This window comes from Euprymna scolopes, chromosome 28 (genome assembly GCF_053919585.1).
Source record: "Euprymna scolopes isolate OS-2025 chromosome 28, ASM5391958v1, whole genome shotgun sequence".
Classification (NCBI taxonomy): domain Eukaryota; kingdom Metazoa; phylum Mollusca; class Cephalopoda; order Sepiida; family Sepiolidae; genus Euprymna; species Euprymna scolopes.
In genome coordinates, this window is record NC_136509.1 from 96,715,114 (window position 1) to 96,736,603 (window position 21,490).

General features: G+C 37.8%; 44 non-coding genes across 44 annotated transcripts; all 44 read right to left on the reverse strand.

The window, feature by feature from the left end:
- Positions 1 to 103: 103 nt before the first annotated feature.
- Trnae-uuc (transfer RNA glutamic acid (anticodon UUC)) lies at positions 104 to 175 on the reverse strand. The gene has a single exon. It is a non-coding gene; the product is annotated as a tRNA-Glu (tRNA).
- Positions 176 to 362: 187 nt separating this feature from the next.
- Trnae-uuc (transfer RNA glutamic acid (anticodon UUC)) lies at positions 363 to 434 on the reverse strand. The gene has a single exon. It is a non-coding gene; the product is annotated as a tRNA-Glu (tRNA).
- A 187-nt stretch (positions 435 to 621) lies between these two features.
- Trnae-uuc (transfer RNA glutamic acid (anticodon UUC)) lies at positions 622 to 693 on the reverse strand. Its single transcript has one exon. It is a non-coding gene; the product is annotated as a tRNA-Glu (tRNA).
- A 188-nt stretch (positions 694 to 881) lies between these two features.
- Trnae-uuc (transfer RNA glutamic acid (anticodon UUC)) lies at positions 882 to 953 on the reverse strand. Its single transcript has one exon. It is a non-coding gene; the product is annotated as a tRNA-Glu (tRNA).
- A 189-nt stretch (positions 954 to 1,142) lies between these two features.
- Trnae-uuc (transfer RNA glutamic acid (anticodon UUC)) lies at positions 1,143 to 1,214 on the reverse strand. The gene has a single exon. It is a non-coding gene; the product is annotated as a tRNA-Glu (tRNA).
- Positions 1,215 to 1,402: 188 nt separating this feature from the next.
- On the reverse strand, positions 1,403 to 1,474 carry Trnae-uuc (transfer RNA glutamic acid (anticodon UUC)). The gene has a single exon. It is a non-coding gene; the product is annotated as a tRNA-Glu (tRNA).
- Positions 1,475 to 1,662: 188 nt separating this feature from the next.
- Trnae-uuc (transfer RNA glutamic acid (anticodon UUC)) lies at positions 1,663 to 1,734 on the reverse strand. Its single transcript has one exon. It is a non-coding gene; the product is annotated as a tRNA-Glu (tRNA).
- Positions 1,735 to 1,922: 188 nt separating this feature from the next.
- Positions 1,923 to 1,994, reverse strand: Trnae-uuc (transfer RNA glutamic acid (anticodon UUC)). The gene has a single exon. It is a non-coding gene; the product is annotated as a tRNA-Glu (tRNA).
- Positions 1,995 to 2,182: 188 nt separating this feature from the next.
- Positions 2,183 to 2,254, reverse strand: Trnae-uuc (transfer RNA glutamic acid (anticodon UUC)). The gene has a single exon. It is a non-coding gene; the product is annotated as a tRNA-Glu (tRNA).
- Positions 2,255 to 2,701: 447 nt separating this feature from the next.
- Positions 2,702 to 2,773, reverse strand: Trnae-uuc (transfer RNA glutamic acid (anticodon UUC)). The gene has a single exon. It is a non-coding gene; the product is annotated as a tRNA-Glu (tRNA).
- Positions 2,774 to 2,960: 187 nt separating this feature from the next.
- Trnae-uuc (transfer RNA glutamic acid (anticodon UUC)) lies at positions 2,961 to 3,032 on the reverse strand. The gene has a single exon. It is a non-coding gene; the product is annotated as a tRNA-Glu (tRNA).
- Positions 3,033 to 3,219: 187 nt separating this feature from the next.
- On the reverse strand, positions 3,220 to 3,291 carry Trnae-cuc (transfer RNA glutamic acid (anticodon CUC)). The gene has a single exon. It is a non-coding gene; the product is annotated as a tRNA-Glu (tRNA).
- Positions 3,292 to 3,478: 187 nt separating this feature from the next.
- On the reverse strand, positions 3,479 to 3,550 carry Trnae-uuc (transfer RNA glutamic acid (anticodon UUC)). Its single transcript has one exon. It is a non-coding gene; the product is annotated as a tRNA-Glu (tRNA).
- A 187-nt stretch (positions 3,551 to 3,737) lies between these two features.
- Positions 3,738 to 3,809, reverse strand: Trnae-uuc (transfer RNA glutamic acid (anticodon UUC)). Its single transcript has one exon. It is a non-coding gene; the product is annotated as a tRNA-Glu (tRNA).
- A 187-nt stretch (positions 3,810 to 3,996) lies between these two features.
- Trnae-uuc (transfer RNA glutamic acid (anticodon UUC)) lies at positions 3,997 to 4,068 on the reverse strand. The gene has a single exon. It is a non-coding gene; the product is annotated as a tRNA-Glu (tRNA).
- Positions 4,069 to 4,256: 188 nt separating this feature from the next.
- Trnae-uuc (transfer RNA glutamic acid (anticodon UUC)) lies at positions 4,257 to 4,328 on the reverse strand. The gene has a single exon. It is a non-coding gene; the product is annotated as a tRNA-Glu (tRNA).
- A 186-nt stretch (positions 4,329 to 4,514) lies between these two features.
- Trnae-uuc (transfer RNA glutamic acid (anticodon UUC)) lies at positions 4,515 to 4,586 on the reverse strand. Its single transcript has one exon. It is a non-coding gene; the product is annotated as a tRNA-Glu (tRNA).
- A 185-nt stretch (positions 4,587 to 4,771) lies between these two features.
- On the reverse strand, positions 4,772 to 4,843 carry Trnae-uuc (transfer RNA glutamic acid (anticodon UUC)). Its single transcript has one exon. It is a non-coding gene; the product is annotated as a tRNA-Glu (tRNA).
- A 187-nt stretch (positions 4,844 to 5,030) lies between these two features.
- On the reverse strand, positions 5,031 to 5,102 carry Trnae-uuc (transfer RNA glutamic acid (anticodon UUC)). Its single transcript has one exon. It is a non-coding gene; the product is annotated as a tRNA-Glu (tRNA).
- A 187-nt stretch (positions 5,103 to 5,289) lies between these two features.
- On the reverse strand, positions 5,290 to 5,361 carry Trnae-uuc (transfer RNA glutamic acid (anticodon UUC)). The gene has a single exon. It is a non-coding gene; the product is annotated as a tRNA-Glu (tRNA).
- Positions 5,362 to 5,547: 186 nt separating this feature from the next.
- Positions 5,548 to 5,621, reverse strand: Trnae-uuc (transfer RNA glutamic acid (anticodon UUC)). Its single transcript has one exon. It is a non-coding gene; the product is annotated as a tRNA-Glu (tRNA).
- Positions 5,622 to 5,806: 185 nt separating this feature from the next.
- On the reverse strand, positions 5,807 to 5,878 carry Trnae-uuc (transfer RNA glutamic acid (anticodon UUC)). The gene has a single exon. It is a non-coding gene; the product is annotated as a tRNA-Glu (tRNA).
- A 446-nt stretch (positions 5,879 to 6,324) lies between these two features.
- Positions 6,325 to 6,396, reverse strand: Trnae-uuc (transfer RNA glutamic acid (anticodon UUC)). Its single transcript has one exon. It is a non-coding gene; the product is annotated as a tRNA-Glu (tRNA).
- A 187-nt stretch (positions 6,397 to 6,583) lies between these two features.
- Trnae-uuc (transfer RNA glutamic acid (anticodon UUC)) lies at positions 6,584 to 6,655 on the reverse strand. Its single transcript has one exon. It is a non-coding gene; the product is annotated as a tRNA-Glu (tRNA).
- A 187-nt stretch (positions 6,656 to 6,842) lies between these two features.
- On the reverse strand, positions 6,843 to 6,914 carry Trnae-uuc (transfer RNA glutamic acid (anticodon UUC)). Its single transcript has one exon. It is a non-coding gene; the product is annotated as a tRNA-Glu (tRNA).
- Positions 6,915 to 7,617: 703 nt separating this feature from the next.
- Trnae-uuc (transfer RNA glutamic acid (anticodon UUC)) lies at positions 7,618 to 7,689 on the reverse strand. The gene has a single exon. It is a non-coding gene; the product is annotated as a tRNA-Glu (tRNA).
- A 187-nt stretch (positions 7,690 to 7,876) lies between these two features.
- Positions 7,877 to 7,948, reverse strand: Trnae-uuc (transfer RNA glutamic acid (anticodon UUC)). Its single transcript has one exon. It is a non-coding gene; the product is annotated as a tRNA-Glu (tRNA).
- Positions 7,949 to 8,394: 446 nt separating this feature from the next.
- Positions 8,395 to 8,466, reverse strand: Trnae-uuc (transfer RNA glutamic acid (anticodon UUC)). The gene has a single exon. It is a non-coding gene; the product is annotated as a tRNA-Glu (tRNA).
- Positions 8,467 to 8,653: 187 nt separating this feature from the next.
- Trnae-uuc (transfer RNA glutamic acid (anticodon UUC)) lies at positions 8,654 to 8,725 on the reverse strand. Its single transcript has one exon. It is a non-coding gene; the product is annotated as a tRNA-Glu (tRNA).
- A 445-nt stretch (positions 8,726 to 9,170) lies between these two features.
- Positions 9,171 to 9,242, reverse strand: Trnae-uuc (transfer RNA glutamic acid (anticodon UUC)). The gene has a single exon. It is a non-coding gene; the product is annotated as a tRNA-Glu (tRNA).
- Positions 9,243 to 9,429: 187 nt separating this feature from the next.
- Positions 9,430 to 9,501, reverse strand: Trnae-uuc (transfer RNA glutamic acid (anticodon UUC)). Its single transcript has one exon. It is a non-coding gene; the product is annotated as a tRNA-Glu (tRNA).
- Positions 9,502 to 9,688: 187 nt separating this feature from the next.
- Positions 9,689 to 9,760, reverse strand: Trnae-uuc (transfer RNA glutamic acid (anticodon UUC)). The gene has a single exon. It is a non-coding gene; the product is annotated as a tRNA-Glu (tRNA).
- Positions 9,761 to 10,206: 446 nt separating this feature from the next.
- Positions 10,207 to 10,278, reverse strand: Trnae-uuc (transfer RNA glutamic acid (anticodon UUC)). The gene has a single exon. It is a non-coding gene; the product is annotated as a tRNA-Glu (tRNA).
- A 704-nt stretch (positions 10,279 to 10,982) lies between these two features.
- Positions 10,983 to 11,054, reverse strand: Trnae-uuc (transfer RNA glutamic acid (anticodon UUC)). Its single transcript has one exon. It is a non-coding gene; the product is annotated as a tRNA-Glu (tRNA).
- Positions 11,055 to 11,242: 188 nt separating this feature from the next.
- Trnae-uuc (transfer RNA glutamic acid (anticodon UUC)) lies at positions 11,243 to 11,314 on the reverse strand. Its single transcript has one exon. It is a non-coding gene; the product is annotated as a tRNA-Glu (tRNA).
- A 444-nt stretch (positions 11,315 to 11,758) lies between these two features.
- Trnae-uuc (transfer RNA glutamic acid (anticodon UUC)) lies at positions 11,759 to 11,830 on the reverse strand. Its single transcript has one exon. It is a non-coding gene; the product is annotated as a tRNA-Glu (tRNA).
- Positions 11,831 to 12,017: 187 nt separating this feature from the next.
- Trnae-uuc (transfer RNA glutamic acid (anticodon UUC)) lies at positions 12,018 to 12,089 on the reverse strand. The gene has a single exon. It is a non-coding gene; the product is annotated as a tRNA-Glu (tRNA).
- Positions 12,090 to 12,273: 184 nt separating this feature from the next.
- Trnae-uuc (transfer RNA glutamic acid (anticodon UUC)) lies at positions 12,274 to 12,345 on the reverse strand. Its single transcript has one exon. It is a non-coding gene; the product is annotated as a tRNA-Glu (tRNA).
- A 187-nt stretch (positions 12,346 to 12,532) lies between these two features.
- Trnae-uuc (transfer RNA glutamic acid (anticodon UUC)) lies at positions 12,533 to 12,604 on the reverse strand. Its single transcript has one exon. It is a non-coding gene; the product is annotated as a tRNA-Glu (tRNA).
- A 185-nt stretch (positions 12,605 to 12,789) lies between these two features.
- Trnae-uuc (transfer RNA glutamic acid (anticodon UUC)) lies at positions 12,790 to 12,861 on the reverse strand. Its single transcript has one exon. It is a non-coding gene; the product is annotated as a tRNA-Glu (tRNA).
- Positions 12,862 to 13,048: 187 nt separating this feature from the next.
- Positions 13,049 to 13,120, reverse strand: Trnae-uuc (transfer RNA glutamic acid (anticodon UUC)). The gene has a single exon. It is a non-coding gene; the product is annotated as a tRNA-Glu (tRNA).
- Positions 13,121 to 13,307: 187 nt separating this feature from the next.
- On the reverse strand, positions 13,308 to 13,379 carry Trnae-uuc (transfer RNA glutamic acid (anticodon UUC)). The gene has a single exon. It is a non-coding gene; the product is annotated as a tRNA-Glu (tRNA).
- A 441-nt stretch (positions 13,380 to 13,820) lies between these two features.
- Positions 13,821 to 13,892, reverse strand: Trnae-uuc (transfer RNA glutamic acid (anticodon UUC)). Its single transcript has one exon. It is a non-coding gene; the product is annotated as a tRNA-Glu (tRNA).
- A 187-nt stretch (positions 13,893 to 14,079) lies between these two features.
- Trnae-uuc (transfer RNA glutamic acid (anticodon UUC)) lies at positions 14,080 to 14,151 on the reverse strand. Its single transcript has one exon. It is a non-coding gene; the product is annotated as a tRNA-Glu (tRNA).
- Between the last annotated feature and the right edge of the window lie 7,339 nt (positions 14,152 to 21,490).

The following is a 21,490-nucleotide window of genomic DNA, read 5'->3' on the forward strand; positions in this document are numbered from 1 at the left end:
TTCCAAGATAAAACAAGCGCTGCAAACATAAAAAATATGCTTGGAAATTTGACTTCAATACAGTTGTTGTTTATGTTACTGGTTACAAACGAAAAATAATACGTTCCCACACCGGGAATCGAACCCGGGCCGCCTGGGTGAAAGCCAGGAATCCTAACCACTAGACCATATGGGAGAACGCTGCCATCAAATAGAAAGCACATCTTATCAAAATCATACCTAACAGAGCAGCAGCTGAACAAAACTTTGTGTAATAAGCTTCAAATATAAAACAAGCGCTGCAAACATATTAAAAATGCTTGGAAATTTGACTTCAATACAGTTGTTGTTTATGTTACTGGTTACCAACGAAAAATAATACGTTCCCACACCGGGAATCGAACCCGGGCCGCCTGGGTGAAAGCCAGGAATCCTAACCACTAGACCATATGGGAGAACGCTGCCATCAAATCGAAAGCACATCTTATCAAAATCATACCTAACAGAGCAGCAGCTGAACAAAACTTTGTGTAATAAGCTTCAAAGATAAAACCAGCGCTGCAAACATAAAAAAAATGCTTGGAAATTTGACTTCAATACAGTTGTTGTTTATGTTACTGGTTACAAACGAAAAATAATACGTTCCCACACCGGGAATCGAACCCGGGCCGTCTGGGTGAAAGCCAGGAATCCTAACCACTAGACCATATGGGAGAACGCTGCCATCAAATAGAAAGCACATCTTATCAAAATCATACCTAACAGAGCAGCAGCTGAACAATACTTTGTGTAATAAGCTTCGAAGGTAAAACAAGCGCTGCAAAGATAAAAAAAAATGCTTGGAAATTTGACTTCAATACAGTTGTTGTTTATGTTACTGGTTACAAACGAAAAATAATACGTTCCCACACCGGGAATCGAACCCGGGCCGCCTGGGTGAAAGCCAGGAATCCTAACCACTAGACAATATGGGAGAACGCTGCCATCAAATAGAAAGCACATCTTATCAAAATCATACCTAACAGAGCAACAGCTGAACAAAACTTTGTGTAATAAGCTTCAAAGATAAAAAAAAACAGCTGCAAATATATTAAAAATGCTTGGAAATTTGACTTCAATACAGTTGTTGTTTATGTTACTGGTTACAAACGAAAAATAATACGTTCCCTCACCGGGAATCGAACCCGGGCCGCCTGGGTGAAAGCCAGGAATCCTAACCACTAGACCATATGGGAGAACGCTGCCATCAAATAGAAAGCACATCTTATCAAAATCATACCTAACAGAGCAGCAGCTGAACAAAACTTTGTGTAATAAGCTTCCAAGATAAAACAAGCGCTGCAAAGATAAAAAAAAATACTTGGAAATTTGACTTCAATACAGTTGTTGTGTATGTTACTGGTTACAAACGAAAAATAATACGTTCCCACACCGGGAATCGAACCCGGGCCGCCTGGGTGAAAGCCAGGAATCCTAACCACTAGACCATATGGGAGAACGCTGCCATCAAATAGAAAGCACATCTTATCAAAATCATACCTAACAGAGCAACAGCTGAACAAAACTTTGTGTAATAAGCTTCAAAGATAAAATAAACCGCTGCAAACATATTAAAAATGCTTGGAAATTTGACTTCAATACAGTTGTTGTTTATGTTACTGGTTACAAACGAAAAATAATACGTTCCCACACCGGGAATCGAACCCGGGCCGCCTGGGTGAAAGCCAGGAATCCTAACCACTAGACCATATGGGAGAACGCTGCCATCAAATAGAAAGCACATCTTATCAAAATCATACCTAACAGAGCAGCAGCTGAACAAAACTTTGTGTAATAAGCTTCCAAGATAAAACAAGCGCTGCAAAGATAAAAAAAAATACTTGGAAATTTGACTTCAATACAGTTGTTGTGTATGTTACTGGTTACAAACGAAAAATAATACGTTCCCACACCGGGAATCGAACCCGGGCCGCCTGGGTGAAAGCCAGGAATCCTAACCACTAGACCATATGGGAGAACGCTGCCATCAAATAGAAAGCACATCTTATCAAAATCATACCTAACAGAGCAACAGCTGAACAAAACTTTGTGTAATAAGCTTCAAAGATAAAATAAACCGCTGCAAACATATTAAAAATGCTTGGAAATTTGACTTCAATACAGTTGTTGTTTATGTTACTGGTTACAAACGAAAAATAATACGTTCCCACACCGGGAATCGAACCCGGGCCGCCTGGGTGAAAGCCAGGAATCCTAACCACTAGACCATATGGGAGAACGCTGCCATCAAATAGAAAGCACATCTTATCAAAATCATACCTAACAGAGCAACAGCTTAACAAAACTTTGTGTAATAAGCTTCAAAGATAAAAAAAACCGCTGAAAACATATTAAAAATGCTTGGAAATTTGACTTCAATACAGTTGTTGTTTATGTTACTGGTTACAAACGAAAAATAATACGTTCCCACACCGGGAATCGAACCCGGGCCGCCTGGGTTAAAGCCAGGAATCCTAACCACTAGACCATATGGGAGAACGCTGCCATCAAATCGAAAGCACATCTTATCAAAATCATACCTAACAGAGCAGCAGCTGAACAAAACTTTGTGTAATAAGCTTCCAAGATAAAACAACCGCTGCAAACATAATAAAAATGCTTGGAAATTTGACTTCAATACAGTTGTTGTTTATGTTACTGGTTACAAACGAAAAATAATACGTTCCCACACCGGGAATCGAACCCGGGCCGCCTGGGTGAAAGCCAGGAATCCTAACCACTAGACCATATGGGAGAACGCTGCCATCAAATCGAAAGCACATCTTATCAAAATCATACCTAACAGAGCAGCAGCTGAACAAAACTTTGTGTAATAAGCTTCCAAGATAAAACAACCGCTGCAAACATAATAAAAATGCTTGGAAATTTGACTTCAATACAGTTGTTGTTTATGTTACTGGTTACAAACGAAAAATAATACGTTCCCACACCAGGAATCGAACCCGGGCCGCCTGGGTGAAAGCCAGGAATCCTAACCACTAGACCATATGGGAGAACGCTGCCATCAAATAGAACGCACATCTTATCAAAATCATACCTAACAGAGCAGCAGCTGAACAAAACTTTGTGTAATAAGCTTCAAAGATAAAACAACCGCTGCAAACATATTAAAAATGCTTGGAAATTTGACTTCAATACAGTTGTTGTTTATGTTACTGGTTACAATCGAAAGAAAATACGTTCCCACACCGGGAATCGAACCCGGGCCGCCTGGGTGAGAGCCAGGAATCTTAACCACTAGACCATATGGGAGAACGCTGCCATCAAATAGAACGCACATCTTATCAAAATCATACCTAACAGAGCAGCAGCTGAACAATACTTTGTGTAATAAGCTTCAAAGATAAAACAACCGCTGCAAACATATTAAAAATGCTTGGAAATTTGACTTCAATACAGTTGTTGTTTATGTTACTGGTTACAAACGAAAAATAATACGTTCCCACACCGGGAATCGAACCCGGGCATCCTGGGTGAAAGCCAGGAATCCTAACCACTAGACCATATGGGAGAACGCTGCCATCAAACAGAAAGCACATCTTATCAAAATCATACCTAACAGAGCAGCAGCTGAACAAAACTTTGTGTAATAAGCTTCCAAGATAAAACAACCGCTGCAAACATAAAAAAAATGCTTGGAAATTTGACTTCAATACAGTTGTTGTTTATGTTACTGGTTAAAAACGAAAAATAATACGTTCCCACACCGGGAATCGAACCCGGGCCGCCTGGGTGAAAGCCGGGAATCCTAACCACTGGACAATATGGGAGAACGCTGCCATCAAATCGAAAGCACATCTTATCAAAATCATACCTAACAGAGCAGCAGCTGAACAAAACTTTGTGTAATAAGCTTCGAAGGTAAAACAAGCGCTGCAAACATAAAAAAAATGCTTGGAAATTTGACTTCAATACAGTTGTTGTTTATGTTACTGGTTACAAACGAAAAATAATACGTTCCCACACCGGGAATCGAACCCGGGCCGCCTGGGTGAAAGCCAGGAATCCTAACCACTAGACCATATGGGAGAACGCTGCCATCAAATCGAAAGCACATCTTATCAAAATAATACCTAACAGAGCAGCAGCTGAACAGACCTTTGTGTAATAAGCTTCCAAGATAAAACAAGCGCTGCAAACATAAAAAAAAATGCTTGGAAATTTGACTTCAATACAGTTGCTGTTTATGTTACTGGTTACAAACGAAAAATAATACGTTCCCACACCGGGAATCGAACCCGGGACGCCTGGGTGAAAGCCAGGAATCCTAACTACTAGACCATATGGGAGAACGCTGCCATCAAATAGAAAGCACATCTTATCAAAATCATACCTAACAGAGCAGCAGCTGAACAAAACTTTGTGTAATAAGCTTCAAAGATAAAACAAGCGCTGCAAACAAAAAAAAAAGCTTGGAAATTTGACTTCAATACAGTTGTTGTTTATGTTACTGGTTACAAACGAAAAATAATACGTTCCCACACCGGGAATCGAACCCGGGCCGCCTGGGTGAAAGCCAGGAATCCTAACCACTAGACCATATGGGAGAACGCAGCCATCAAATAGAACGCACATCTTATCAAAATCATACCTAACAGAGCAGCAGCTGAACAAAACTTTGTGTAACAAGCTTCAAAGATAAAACAACCGCTGCAAACATGAAAAATGCTTGGAAATTTGACTTCAATACAGTTGTTGTTTATATTACTGGTTACAAACGAAAAATAATACGTTCCCACACCGGGAATCGAACCCGGGCCGCCTGGGTGAAAGCCAGGAATCCTAACCACTAGACCATATGGGAGAACGCTGCCATCAAATCGAAAGGACATCTTATCAAAATCATACCTAACAGAGCAGCAGCTGAACAAAACTTTGTGTAATAAGCTTCCAAGATAAAACAACCGCTGCAAATATAATAAAAATGCTTGGAAATTTGACTTCAATACAGTTGTTGTTTATGTTACTGGTTACAAACGACAAATAATACGTTCCCACACCGGGAATCGAACCCGGGCATCCTGGGTGAAAGCCAGGAATCCTAACCACTAGACCATATGGGAGAACGCTGCCATCAAATAGAAAGCACATCTTATCAAAATCATACCTAACAGAGCAGCAGCTGAACAAAACTTTGTGTAATAAGCTTCCAAGATAAAACAACCGCTGCAAACATAAAAAATATGCTTGGAAATTTGACTTCAATACAGTTGTTGTTTATGTTACTGGTTACAAACGAAAAATAGTACGTTCCCACACTGGGAATCGAACCCGGGCCGCCTGGGTGAAAGCCAGGAATCCTAACTACTAGACCATATGGGAGAACGCTGCCATCAAATAGAAAGCACATATTATCAAAATCATGCCTAACAGAGCAGCAGCTGAACAAAACTTTGTGTAATAAGCTTCAAAGATAAAACAAGCGCTGCAAACATAAAAAAATGCTTGGAAATTTGACTTCAATACAGTTGTTGTTTATGTTACTGGTTAAAAACGAAAAATAATACGTTCCCACACAGGGAATCGAACCCGGGCCGCCTGGGTGAAAGCCAGGAATCCTAACCACTAGACCAAATGTGAGAAGGCTGCCATCAAATAGAACGCACATCTTATCAAAATCATACCTAACAGAGCAGCAGCTGAACAAACCTTTGTGTAATAAGCTTCAAAGATAAAACAACCGCTGCAAACATATTAAAAATGCTGGGAAATTGGACTTCAATACAGTTGTTGTTTATGTTACCGGTTACAAACGAAAAATAATACGTTCCCACACCGGGAATTGAAACCGGGCCGCCTGGGTGAAAGCCAGTAATCCTAACCACTAGACCATATGGGAGTACGCTTCCATCAAATCGAAAGCACATCTTATCAAAATCATACCTAACAGAGCAGCAGCATAACAAAACTTTGTGTAATAAGCTTCCAAGATAAATCAACCGCTGCAAACATAATAAAAATTCTTGGAAATTTGACTTCAATACAGTTGTTGTTTATGTTACTGGTTACAAACGAAAAATAATACGTTCCCACACCAGAATTCGAACCCGGGCCGCCTGGGTGAAAGCCAGGAATCCTAACCACTATACCCTATGGGAGTACGCTGCCATCAAATCGAAAGCACATCTTATCAAAATCATACCTAACAGAGCAGCAGCTGAACAAAACTTTATGTAATAAGCTTCCAAGATAAATCAACCGCTGCAAACATAATAAAAATTCTTGGAAATTTGACTTCAATACAGTTGTTGTTTATGTTACTGGTTACAAACGAAAAATAATACGTTCCCACACCGGTAAACGAAACCGGGCCGCCTGGGTGAAAGCCAGGAATCCTAACCACTGGACCATATGGGAGTACACTGCCATCAAATCGAAAGCACATCTTATAAAAATCATACCTAACAGAGCAGCAGCTGAACAAAACTTTGTGTAATAAGCTTCCAAGATTAATCAACCGCTGCAAACATAATAAAAATTCTTGGAAATTTGACTTCAATACTGTTGTTGTTTATGTTACTGGTTACAAACTAACACTAATACGTTCCCACACCGGTAATCGAACCCGGGCCGCCTGGGTGAAAGCCAGGAATCCTAAGCACTAGACCATATGGGAGTACGCTGCCACCAAATCGAAAGCACATCTTATCAAAATCATACCTAACAGAGCAGCAGCTGAACAAAACTTTGTGTAATAAGCTTCGAAGATAAAACCACCGCTGCAAACATAATAAAAATGCTTGGAAATTTGACTTCAATACAGTTGTTGTTTATATTACTGGTTACAAACTAAAATGAATACGTTCCAACACCGGGAATCGAACCCGGGCCGCCTGGGTGAAAGCCAGGAATCCTAACCACTAGACCATATGGGAGTACGCTGCCATCAAATCGAAAGCACATCTTATCAAAATCATACCTTACAGAGCAGCAGCTGAACAAAACTTTGTGTAATAAGCTTCCAAGATAAATCAACCGCTGCAAACATAATAAAAATGCTTGGAAATTTGACTACAATACAGTTGTTGTTTATGTTACTGGTTAAAAACGAAAAATAGTACGCTCCCACACCGGGAATCGAACCCGGGCCGCCTGGGTGAAAGCCAGGAAACCTAAATACTAGACCATATGGGAGTACGCTGCCATCAAATCGAAAGCACATCTTATCAAAATCATACCTAACAGAGCAGCAGCTGAACTAACTTTGTGTAATAAGCTTCCAAGATAACACAAGCGCTGCAAACATAAAAAAATGCTTGGAAATTTGACTCCAATACAGTTGTTGTTTATGTTACTGGTTACAAACGAAAAATAATACGTTCCCACACCGGGAATCGAACCCGGGCCGCCTGGGGTAAAGCCAGGAATCCTAACCACTAGACCATATGGGAGAACGCTGCCATCAAATCGAAAGCACATCTTATCAAAATCATACCTAACAGAGCAGCAGCTGAACAAAACTTTGTGTAATAAGCTTCAAAGATAAAACAACCGCTGCAAACATATTAAAAATGCTTGCAAATTTGACTTCAATACAGTTGTTGTTTATGTTACTGGTTACAAACGAAAAATAATACGCTCCCACACCGGGAATCGAACCCGGGCCGCCTGGGTGAAAGCCAGGAATCCTAACCACTAGACCATATGGGAGAACGCTGCCATCAAATCGAAAGCACATCTTATCAAAATCATACCTAACAGAGCAGCAGCTGAACAAAACTTTGTGTAATAAGCTTCCAAGATAAAACAACCGCTGCAAACATAATAAAAATGCTTGGAAATTTGACTTCAATACAGTTGTTGTTTATGTTACTGGTTAAAAACGAAAAATAATACGTTCCCACACCGGGAATCGAACCCGGGCCGCCTGGGTGAAAGCCAGTAATCCTAACCACTAGACCATATGGGAGTACGCTGCCATCAAATCGAAAGCACATCTTATCAAAATCATACCTAACAGAGCAGCAGCATAACAAAACTTTGTGTAATAAGCTTCCAAGATAAATCAACCGCTGCAAATATAATAAAAATGCTTGGAAATTTTACTTCAATACAGTTGTTGTTTATGTTACTGGTTACACACGAACATCAATACGTTCCCACACCGGGAATCGAACCCGGGCCGCCTGCGTTAAATCCAGGAATCCTAAGCACTAGACCATATGGGAGTACGCTGCCATCGAATCGAAAGCACATCTTATCAAAATCATACCTAACAGAGCAGCAGCTGAACAAAACTTTGTGTAATAAGCTTCCAAGATAAAACAACCGCTGCAAACATAATAAAAATGCTTGGAAATTTGACTTCAATACAGTTGTTGTTTATGTTACTGGTTACAAACGAAAAATAATACGTTCCCACACCGGGAATCGAATCCGGGCCGCCTGGGTGAAAGCCAGGCATCCCAACCACTAGACCATATGGGAGTACGCTGCCATCAAATCGAAAGCACATCTTATGAAAATCATACCTAACAGAGCAGCAGCTGAACCAAACTTTGTGTAATAAGCTTCAAAGATAAAACAACCGCTGCAAACATATAAAAAATGCTTGGAAATTTGACTTAAATACAGTTGTTGTTTATCATACTGGTTACAAACGAAAAAAATTACTTTCCCACACCGGGAATCGAACCCGGGCCGCCTGGGTGAAAGCCAGGAATCCTAACCACTAGACCATATGGGAGAACGCTGCCATCAAATAGAAAGCACATCTTATCAAAATCATACCTAACAGTGCAGCAGCTGAACAAAACTTTGTGTAATAAGCTTCCAAGATGAATCAACCGCTGCAAACATAATGAAAATGCTTAGAAATTTGACTTCAATACAGTTGTTGTTTACGTTAGTGGTTACAAACGAACACTAATACGTTCCCACACCAGGAATCGAACCCGGGCCGCCTGGGTGAAAGCCAGGAATCCTAACCACTGACCATATATGAGTACGCTGCCATCAAATCGAAAGCACATCTTATCAAAATCATACCTAACAGAGCAGCAGCTGAACAAAACTTTGTGTAATAAGCTTCCAAGATAAATCAACCGCTGCAATCATAATAAAAATGCTTGGAAATTTGACTTCAATACAGTTGTTGTTTATGTTACTGGTTACAAACGAAAAATAATACGTTCCCACACCGGGAATCGAACCCGGGCCGCCTGGGTGAAAGCCAGGAATCCTTACCACTAGACCATATGGGAGTACGCTGCCACCAAATCGAAAGCACATCCTATCAAAATCATACCTAACAGAGCAGCAGCTGAACAAAACTTTGTGTAATAAGCTTCCAAGATAAATCAAACGCTGCAAACATAATAAAAATGCTTGGAAATTTGACTTCAATACAGTTGTTGTTTATGTTACTGGTTACAAACGAAAAATAATACGTTCCCACTCCGGGAATCGAACCCGGGCCGCCTGGGTGAAAGCCAGGAATCCTAACCACTAGACCATATGGGAGAACGCTGCCATCAAATAGCAAGCACATGTTATCAAAATCATACCTAACAGAGCAGCAGCTGAACAAAACTTTGTGTAATAAGCTTCCAAGATAAAACAACCGCTGCAAACATAATAAAAATGCTTGGAAATTTGACTTCAATACAGTTGTTGTTTATGTTACTGGTTACAAACGAAAAATAATACGTTCCCACACCGGGAATCGAACCCGGGCCGCCTGGGTGAAAGCCAGGAATCCTAACCATTAGACCATATGGGAGTACGCTGCCATCAAATAGCAAGCACATCTTATCAAAATCATACCTAACAGAGCAGCAGCTGAACAAAACTTTGTGTAATAAGCTTCCAAGATAAAACAAGCGCTGCAAGATTAAAAAAAGTGCTTGGAAATTTGACTTCAATACAGTTGTTGTTTATGTTACTGGTTACAAACGAAAAATAATACGTTCCAACACCGGGAATCGAACCCGGGCCGCCTGGGTGAAAGCAAAGAATCCTAACCACTAGATCATATGGGAGAACGCTGCCATCAAATCGAAAGCACATCTTATCAAAATCATACCTAACAGAGCAGCAGCTTAACAAACCTTTGTGTAATAAGCTTCCAAGATAAATCAACCGCTGCAAACATAATAAAAATGCTTGGAAATTTGACTTCAATGCAGTTGTTGTTTATGTTACGGGTTACAAACGAAAAATAATACGTTCCCACACCGGGAATCGAACCCGGGCACCCTGGGTGAAAGCCAGGAATCCTTACAACTAGACCATATAGGAGTACGCTGCCACCAAATCGAAAGCACATCTTATCAAAATCATACCTAACAGAGCAGCAGCTGAACAAAACGTTGTGTAATAAGCTTCCAAGATAAAACACCCGCTGCAAACATAATAAAAATGCTTGGAAATTTGACTTCAACACAGTTGTTGTTTATGTTACTGGTTAAAAACGAAAAATAATACGTTCCCACGCCGGGAATCGAACCCGGGCCGCCTGGGTGAAAGCCAGGAATCCTAACCATGGACCATATCGGAAAACGCCGCACATACATCTAAAGCAAATCTTATCAAAATCATACCTAACAGTGCAGCAGCTGAACAAAACTTTGTGTAATAAGCTTCAAAGATAAAACAACCGCTGCAAACATATTAAAAATGCTTGGAAATTTGACTTCAATACAGTTGTTGTTTATGTTACTGGTTACAAACGAAAAATAATACGTTCCCACACCGGGAATCGAACCCGAGCCGCCTGGTTGAAAACCAGAAATCCTAACAACTAAATCATATGGGAGTACGCTGCCATCAAATCGAAAGCACATCTTATCAAAATCATACCTAACAGAGCAGCAGCTGAACAAAACTTTGTGTAATAAGCTTCCAAGATAAATCAACCGCTGCAAACATAATAAAAATGCTTTGAAATTTTACTTCAATACAGGTGTTGTTCATGTTACTGGTTACAAACGAAAAATAATACGTTCCCACACCGGGAATCGAACCCGGGCCGCCTGGGTGAAAGCCAGGAATCCTAACCACTATACCATATGGGAGTACGCTGCCATCAAATCGAAAGCACATCTTATCAAAATCATACCTAACAGAGCAGCAGCTGAACAAAACTTTGTGTAATAAGCTCCCAAGATAAATCAACCGCTGCAAACATAATAAAAATTTTTGGTAATTTGACTTCAATACAGTAGTTATTTTATGTTACTGGTTAAAAACGAAAAATAATACGTTCCCACACCGGGAATCGAACCCGGGCCGCCTGGGTGAAAGCCAGGAATCCTAACCACTAGACCATATCGGAGTACGCTGCCATCAAATCGAAAGCACATCTTATCAAAATCATACCTAACAGAGCAGCAGCTGAACAAAACTTTGTGTAATAAGCTTCCAAGATAAAACAACCGCTGCAAACATAATAAACATGCTTGGAAATTTGACTTCAATACAGTTGTGTTTATGTTACTGGTTACAAACGAAAAATAATACGTTCCCACACCGGGAATCGAACCAGTGCCGCCTGGGTGAAAGCCAGGAATCCTAACCATGGACCATATCGGAGAACGCCGCACACACATCGAAAGCACATCTTATCAAAATCATAACTAACAGTGCAGCAGCTGAACAAAACTTTGTGTAATAAGCTTCCAAGATAAAACAACCGCTGCAAACATAATAAAAATGCTTGGAAATTTGACTTCAATACAGTTGTTGTTTATGTTACTGGTTACAAACGAAAAATAATACGTTCCTACACCGGGAATCGAACCCGAGCCGCCTGGTTGAAAACCAGAAATCCTAACAACTAGACCATATGGGAGTACGCTGCCATCAAATCGAAAGCACATCTTATCAAAATCATACCTAACAGAGCAGCAGCTGAACAAAACTGTGTGTAATAAGCTTCCAAGATATATCAACCGCTGCAAACATAATAAAAATGCTTGGAAATTTGACTTCAATACAGTTGTTGGTTAAGTTACTGGTTACAAACGAAAAATAATACGTTCCCACAACGGGAATCGAACCCGAGCCGCCTGGGTGAAAGCCAGGAATCCTAACCACTAGACCATATGGAAGAACGCTGCCATCAAATCGAAAGCACATCTTATCAAAATCATACCTAACAGAGCAGCAGCTGAACAAAACTTTGTGTAATAAGCTTCCAAGATAAAACAACCGCTGCAAACATATTAAAAAGGCTTGGAAAATTGACTTCAATACAGTTGTTTATGTTACTGGTTACAAACGAAAAATAATACGTTCCCACACCGGGAATCGAACCCGGGCCGCCTGGGTGAAAGCCAGGAATCCTAACCACTAGATCATATGGGAGAATGCTAGCATCAAATCGAAAGCACATCTTATTAAAATCATACCTAACAGAGCAGCAGCTGAACAAAACTTTGTGTAATAAGCTTCCAAGATAAAACAACCGCTGCAAACATAATAAAAATGCTTGGAAATTTGACTTCAATACAGTTGTTGTTTATGTTACTGGTTAAAAACGAAAAATAATACGTTCCCACACCGGGAAGCGAACCCGGGCCGCCTCGGTGAAAGCCAGGAATCCTAACCACTAGACCATATGGGAGAACGCTGCCGTCAAATCGAAAGCGCATCTTATCAAAATCATACCTAACAGAGCAGCAGCTGAACAAAACTGCGTAATAAGCTTCCAAGATAAAACAACCGCTGCAAACATAATAAAAATGCTTGGAAATTTGACTTCAATATAGTTGTTGTTTATGTTACTGGTTACAAACGAAAAATAATACGTTCCCACACCGGGAATCGAACCCGGGCCGCCTGGGTGAAAGCCAGGAATCCTAAACTCTAGACCATATGGGAGAACGCTGCCATCAAATCGAAAGCACATCTAATCAAAATCATACCTAACAGAGCAGCAGCTGAACAAAACTTTGTGTAATAAGCTTCGAAGATAAATCAACCGCTGCAAACATATTAAAAAGGCTTGGAAAATTGACTTCAATTGAGTTGTTGTTTATGTTACTGGTTAAAAACGAAAAATAATACGTTCCCACACCGGGAATCGAACCCGGGCCGCCTGGGTGAAAGCCAGGAATCCTAACCACTAGACCATATGGGAGAACGCTGCCATCAAATCGAAAGCACATCTTATCAAAATCATTCCTAACAGAGCAGCAGCTGCACAAGACTTTGTGTAATAAGCTTCCAAGATAAAACAACCGCTGCAAACATAATAGAAATGCTTGGAAAATTGACTTCAATACAGTTGTTGTTTATGTTACTGGTTACAAACGAAAAATAATACGTTCCCACACCGGGAATCGCACCCGGGCCGCCTGGGTGAAAGCCAGGAACCCTAACCACTAGACCATATGGGAGAACGCTGCCATCAAATCGAAAGCATCTCATCAAAATCATACCTAACAGAGCAGCAGCTGAACAAAACTTTGTGTAATAAGCTTCCAAGATAAAACAACCGCTGCAAACATAATAAAAATGCTTGGAAAATTGACTTCAATACAGTTGTTGTTTATGTTACTGGTTACAAACGAAAAATAATACGTTCCCACCCCGGGAATCGAACCCGGGCCGCCTGGGTTAAAGCCAGGAATCCTAACCACTAGACCATATGGGAGAACGCTGCCATAAAAACGAAGACACATCTTATCAAAATCATACCTGACAGAGCAGCAGCTGAACAAAACTTTGTGTAATAAGCTTCCAAGATAAAACAACCGCTGCAAACATATTAAAAAGGCTTGGAAATTTGACTTCAATACAGTTGTTTATGTTACTGGTTACAAACGAAAAATAATACGTTCCCACACCGGGAATCGAACCCGGGCCGCCTGGGTGAAAGCCAGGAATCCTAACCACTAGATCATATGGGAGAATGCTAGCATCAAATCGAAAGCACATCTTATTAAAATCATACCTAACAGAGCAGCAGTTGAACAAAACTTTGTGTAATAAGCTTCGAAGATGAAACAACTGCTGCAAACATAAAAAAAATGCTTGGAAATTTGACTTCAATACAGTTGCTGTTTATGTTACTGGTTACAAACGAAAAATAATACGTGCCCACACCGGTAATCGAACCCGGGCCGCCTGGGTGAAAGCCAGGCATCCTAACCACTAGACCATATGGGAGTACGCTGCCAGGAAATCGAAAGCACATCTTATCAAAATCATACCTAACGGAGCAGCAGCTGAATAAACAAACCTTTACTTTTTGAGTTAGCCTCCCTTCTCTCAGTAAGAACAGACCTTTAAATGGGAATGAATTAAGACGTTTATATAGCGTAGTGTTGACGATATTGTCATAGTCAACTGCCATAAGAGTATTCGACAAGCAGGAATTTTTAAATGATACACGTATGCTAATTGTCCGTTTTATTTTTAACAAGAATAAAAAAAGCATTGGAAATGCAAAAGGATATAGGGATGGTATGCCAAAAAGTATACAAACAAGATAGCTATGAATGGCCAGGCACATGGAAATAGAATTGCATCCAAAGTATAGCCCCATAACTTTTCTCCAATCTTCATTCCGTGGCATCATTACGGTTTTAAAAAGCTATAGGGTTATACTTTGGATGCAATTCTATTTCCATGTGCCTAGCCATTCATATCTATCTTGTTTGTATACTTTTTGGCATACCATCCCTATATCCTTTTGATTTCCAATGCTTTTTTATTATTGTTAATTAGTATTTTTACTTACAGTCTTATTTTTAAACTTACATTCACGATAGTATTGTCTTTTTTTAGCTAACTCCATAATTAAATAAGATTACGTGTAATAACAAGTTGTCGCCTCCATTAGTAGCAGGTCGCTTCCTGCTGGGTTTTAGGTCTTTGGGTTTTGGGCCTTAGGAGTTGCCGCTTGGTCCTCAATCGGTTCTATATTACATAGAGAGTGCTACCGCCTCTCTGATAAAACAGTTAGAGTATTATAAAGTTCTAAAATGTTCATACCTTCACTATTAAATTTTTCTTGGTTCATTCTTTGGCGTTTTGGCAAAGATTTGGCAGTTTTTGATATTTATATTTATAATTGTTTGTGCATGAGGCAGCTTTTTTCACCTTGGGATCCCTGTTATACCGTGCTTTTGAGTCAACACGTGAGGCAGCCTTCTTTCTTTCTGGTTCTTTGTTATAAAGAGCACGTGAGGCAGCTTTTTCCCTCGGAATCCCTGTTATACCATGATTTTGAGTCAGCACGTGAGGTAGCCTTCTTTTTTTCTGGTTCTTTGTTATAAAGAGCACGTGAGGCAGCTTTTTTTCCTCGGAATCCCTGTTATACCGTGCTTTTGAGTCAGCACGTGAGGCAGCCTTCTTTTTTTCTGGTTCTTTGTTATAAAGAGCACGCGAGGCAGCCTTCTTTTTTCTGGTTCTTTGTTATAAACAGCACGTGAGGCAGCCTTCTTTTTTTTCTGGTTCTTTGTTATAAAGAGCACGTGAGGCAGCTTTTTTCTCCTCAGAATCCCTGTTATACCGTGCTTTTGAGTCAGCACGTGAGGCAGTCTTCGTTGCCTCAGGATTTGCATGATACTTAATTTTTATTATTTCAGCATTTTTCTGATAGTATTCTGCTTGCTCAGATAATACCTTGACTTTGTTTTTTTCATAGTCTATATTTCTCTGAGCTTTTTTACTACGTGCTGACTTTGGCATTTTTTATTAAATGTAAACATATAACACTTATGTGGATCTTACTATAATATCACTTATCTTATAGCAAGACAACTCTCGTAGAATTGAGATACTGCCCCGTCACCAATAGTTAAAGTGTGGAACGGTATATACACCAATAGTGTAGTTGTTATCTTTATATGAAGTCCTAATCAGTGACAGTGAGAGGTTACTTGGTTAATTTATTGTAGTTTATTTTAGAAAACTTACTTGTTTTTATTAGTAGACTGTGTATAGTAGCCACAATATCTAGTTATTTTTGTGGCTAGGGCTTGGATTTTGATTCTTTTTGGTCAGCTTCCAGTGAGTTCTTAGAAGATGACTTTCTTGCAGTTTCTTTTGCGGTTAATTTAACTTATTTCCTTTGGCGTTTGATGAGTTCTTAGAAGAACTGGTCTGATCTACTTTTCTTAGCGAGCGAAGAGATTCAGCTGCATTTAACAATGGTTGCTATAGTGTATTTTTGTGCATGCGTGAGAATTTCAAGTTTCCTCCTTATTTTTCAATAGTTTGACAGTAGTCATGTGTCTTTCTGCCAAGAGCGACAGACGTCAGTGTTAGCCGTGATCGTCTAGAGGTTAGAACCCCACGTTGTGGCCGTACTAACCTAGGTTCGAATCCTGATCACAGCATTGACATTTTGTACATATTTTACAGTCCAAAGTCTGAAGAATTATTTGTTTTTATAACATTGTTTTTTGACGTCGTACTTGCTGATAGGTTACTCTTATAGCAATTTTGATCAACTGAGATAAAGATTTCGTGGTTTCATTAACGCTGGTGGGTTACTGTTTAAAGAAAAAACCTTAACATTCACCTCAAATATTCAGCGTCCAAGAAATATTGGCCACTGGCAAACTGGAACGTCTGTGAGCATCCGGTGTATTATTTGGAGCTGTCCCTTTTGGAAGAAGTTCCATGTTCGAAGTGGTCTGTCTACATTGGGTATATAGTGTTTAAAACTTGTTATTACACGTAATCTTATTTAATTATGGAGTTAGCTAAAAAGCGATGGGTCACTGCACTTCTCCGTATAAATAGCAGTCGATTGATGCTTGAACTGTTGTCAGAGACCGTTTGTACACCGAGATACATCGTCTCAAAAGAAAGAAGAAAGCAGAAGAAGAAAGAAGAAAGAAGAACAATTGGCCATTTTTGTACCCTTTTTTTTGCTCTCTTTTGACATTTTAACCGACGTTCTGACACTCGCTGGATTCGTATGACGCTTCTCTGTAAGAATATGTGCTTTTTGAAACTTATAAGTTGATTTTAGTTGAGATTTGGATAGTTTTGTTTTGTAGGCGTATATAGGCGTGTACGGGCCATCCCTATATAGAGAGTGCTACCGCCTCTCTGATTCACTTAATCGGGTTAAAATTTTATCTTCTGAAAGGGACTTATAAGTATAATACTTTTCAATTAATATTAATAATTAATTATATGATTAATAAAAATGTTAATTATTTTTATAATAACATTTTATACCTATAGACACTATTGTTTCATGTTTACGCAATCATCAGTTTTGGAAGTGATAATTAGTATTGGTCGCGAGACTTGAACCCAGTGAACCTTAGATTTTTTTATAGATGTCTATAACTATGTATGCATGTGTGTGTGATTAATATTATCGAAATAATATTCCAACGTGATGTGAAATAAAAATGAAACTAAAAAAAAGTATTTAAATATAATAAAAATTTCGTCTTTATTTCAAAACTTTTCGAATCAATCCTCTCGGGGGAGTTTTGAAATGAAGACGAAACGTTGATGAATATATAATTTTGGTTTTTCCTTTATCCATATATATATATATATAATTATTTTTTTACTATAACAATTAATATATATATATATAAAATAAAATAAAAATTACAAATAAATTTACCAAAATGATCCAAGATGGTAAAATTAAAGTATATTAGAAATATTAAAGAATTAATATTTATAAAATTATCTTAGCCAAATGTAAAAGCTCGATAAAACCAAATAGGAAATAGAGCTTATAATACGAGCAAACAGTTAATAAAACATGTTAAAATACACTTTGAAAAAGAGTTAAAAACATATTTAATCTGAAAAGGAAACACTAGATAAGAGGATAGTCCTTAATCCGCTGAGTTTCGAAGAAATACTTTCCTTCTCATCAGAGGGTAGGAATTAGCAAAATGCGGGATCGAATTTTGCATGCAAAAGTATTTGATGAAACAACAAGTCAAAGATCTTGCTTGAAAACAAAAAAACTGAAGCAGAGGGAATATGGTGAAGAAAAAGGTGATTACACATGAATGGATAGTCTGGTGGAAGATAAATAATCCAGTGACGGTAAAATCCAAAAGTAAAACTTCAAGAAAGTTAAAAGAATTTCATTTTGCACAAGTAAAATCCAAGGAAATCCCGTAATTGGAAGAAGATGGTCCATAATAATCCAAAGGCAGAAATCCATGGAATAATTCACAAAAATGTGTACAAGGAAAAAAGGAAAAGATTCCAATAATATTAATAAAAGAAAAATAAGATATGCTTTTCACTCTACTTCCGAGACATAAGTATTTATGTCTCGGAAGTAGAGTTAAAATATCTGCTGAGAATATATGCATAAAATTTTATGTAGATACATAAATAATAATAATAATAATAATAATAATAATAATAATAATAATAATAACAACAACAATTATTATTATTATTATCATTATCATTATCATTATTATTATTATTATTATTTACTTGTTCTACCTAAGCAGTATTTAAAGTAACCAGAGAACTCTTCAGGCGATATTGCTTATACAAATGAAACGGACTCTACATTTGTATAAGCAGTGTCGCCTGAAGAAACCTCTAGTTAATTGTAACTGGCTGACCAAAACATGTTCATGAATATCAAGCGACATACGAATGCTTATGTAAAATAAATAAAAAGTATACCAAGCTCTACTTAGGTATTGAACACTCTTGTAGGAACCTTCTTAATACTTCGTTGGTTGCTTCACCTGTGGGAAATATTAACCAGAGATTATCTCTCTCTTTTCTCTTTTTTTTTTTTCTGTGATGCAAGCTCGTGCACAAATGCTAATTTTTATACGTGCTTAAACGGCTGCTGCTGCTGCTAATATTTTCGTTAGAAAGCTATCCGTTGGCTTCTGCTGATGGTTTCGTATAAGCTCACACGCGCTCTGTTACAGACATAAGAACAGGGGCAGTAATCCAAGTAATGACCATGATTCTCTTTAATTTTCCGAGAAAAAAATCATCGAAAAATATTACGTAAGAAATAAGTTTCTGAAAATGGTGACTAAGCGGAGATTTGAAAACAAGAAGTTAAAAAATAATAGACCATATTTGAGAAAATGTCTAAAAACGAAGATTAAAAGCAAATTAGAAATTTCTGATTGCAAATGTTCGACGATTGAGCGCTGTTCCAATTATGAAAAGAAACACGTTCCTTTTTCTTTTTTTTTTTTTAACCATTATCGACTTTTCATATCTTTTGTACTTTACACAATATATTGCATTGATTTTTCGCCATGGAATTTTGTTTCTGAGCAATTGTGATCGCTAGAAGAAAAGCAATTACCCCTTTCATTAGTTCACGTGGTCGTCTCCTCTCTTTTCAACGGGAATTAAATAAATGATAAGGAATTGTAATTAAATACGTGAAATGGATTACACTTCGTTTTAGCGGCCTATTAGCTGCCATCTTTGGAATTAAAGATGGCGACTTCTTAATTACCTCAATCTTTGGCCTTGAGTAATGGACTTGTTGAAATTCGAAATAAACAACAGAATTGCAACAAAAAATGACAAAAAGAAATGCCAATGAACTCATATGAAATGTACTTTTAGTTAGAAACCTTAGGTGCTTATTTACATACACACATACATACATGCATTCATACATATATATATATATATATATTATGTAGTAAGTTATAAAAATATATATGGCAATTAAGCTACACAGAATATTCCGCGTTTCATCCACGGTAGGATTCGTCAGGCTTTACGCATGAAATTATATTTTCGTATATTAATTTATGTGATTGAATGAATTATGTAATTTCTGTGGAAATATACTTCATTTCATTAAGAAAGCTCAATGTAATTACAGAGCAATATAATGAATGAATGACAAAAGTCTATATTCCAAAGTTCGTGATGTTGGCCATCTTACAATTTATTCCTTTAATTCAGTCGACATTTACAATTCTTGACAGTATCTGTTCGTAGCACAAAATCAATCACTTCATTATTATATCAATCAGTGAATCTATTTTATCCTTAACTCATCAGAAGAAATCGCAACAATCAATTCATCAAAATGATATATATATATATATATATATATATATATATATATATATATATATATATATATATATATAATATAAAGCTGAATGTCTGTGTATGTGTGTGTGTGTGTGTGTGTGTATGTGTGGTCACGAATAGGCTCATATATGGTTGACTATTATTGAAAACTGATTACATATGATGATAGAAGACGTATAGAGACAAAGGAATGGGTATGTTTGATCTGGCAGAACGGTGGTTCATTAAAATTGTGGGGTCTGCGTTCGCGCCTGGTCCACAAAGAATGGAAATAAATTTTTTTTAAATGAAGCAAAACGTTTACAAGTGTTTTTGATATAGATGTACATAAGAATATTTGATGAGTATATTTTAACTTAAATAGGGATGGTATAATAAAATTGTGGCGTCTGCTTTCGCGCCTGGCCGCCATGGAATGGAAATAGGGACAAACTTTAATAAAGACTTTTCATATCTATCTGCGTAAGTATACGTTAATAATCATGTTTCAGTTTGAAGAAATATGGTATAATAAAATTATGGAGTATTCGTTCGAACCTGACCTCCATAGAATGGAAATATGTCACAAAGTTTAACAAGGTTTTTTAATATAGATCCACAGAATATTGTGATAAGTGTTTCAGTGTGAACAGGTATGGTATAATAAATTATGGGGTTTATCTATTTTATTTTTACTTTCATCATATTTTGCTTTGGTTTTGATACCCCCAAATTCGAAACTATCTCATTACAACCCTTCCTTTTCATAACCTATCATACTTTCAGAAATCAGAGTCCATTTTCTGTACGCTGTTTTTGTTTCATAAATCAGAGTCCATTTTCTGTACGCTGTTTTTGAACCCAGTCAACGACGGGTACTTTTGCTAGTATATATATATATATATATATATATATATATATATATATATATATATATATATATATATATATGTGTGTGTGTGTGTGTGTGTGTGTGTGTGTGTGTTTGTGTGTGTGTGTATAGGATTTGAATACCGGTGTATAATCTCTCTTAACTTTCCCCTAACGCCTTTATCGACACTGCCTCAGAGACAGTCATACTAAAGACCCTAAAGAAGCCAAATAGCGCTAACTGTCACCTGGGCGGTCGAGTTTCAATCAGGGCTAGTCTAACCATACTGATGAGCTGTGATATAGCGAAACAGTACTGCATGTTGATGACTATATATATATATATATATATATATATATATATATATAGAGAGAGAGAGAGAGAGATAGAGAGAGAGAGAGAGAGAGAGAGAGAGAGAGGGACAGAGAGATCTAGATAGATAAATAGTGGGGCCATGCGCCAGAGAAGAGTTAGAAAACTTAGAAACTTTTATTTCTATCCCCGAACCCGATTTTATTTTGCATCAAATGACAGTATCTCCTTTGTTCTCAGTTTATCGATTATAATTATAAGTATAGTTTGTTATCAATATGTGTTAGAGTGTCATTATTAATA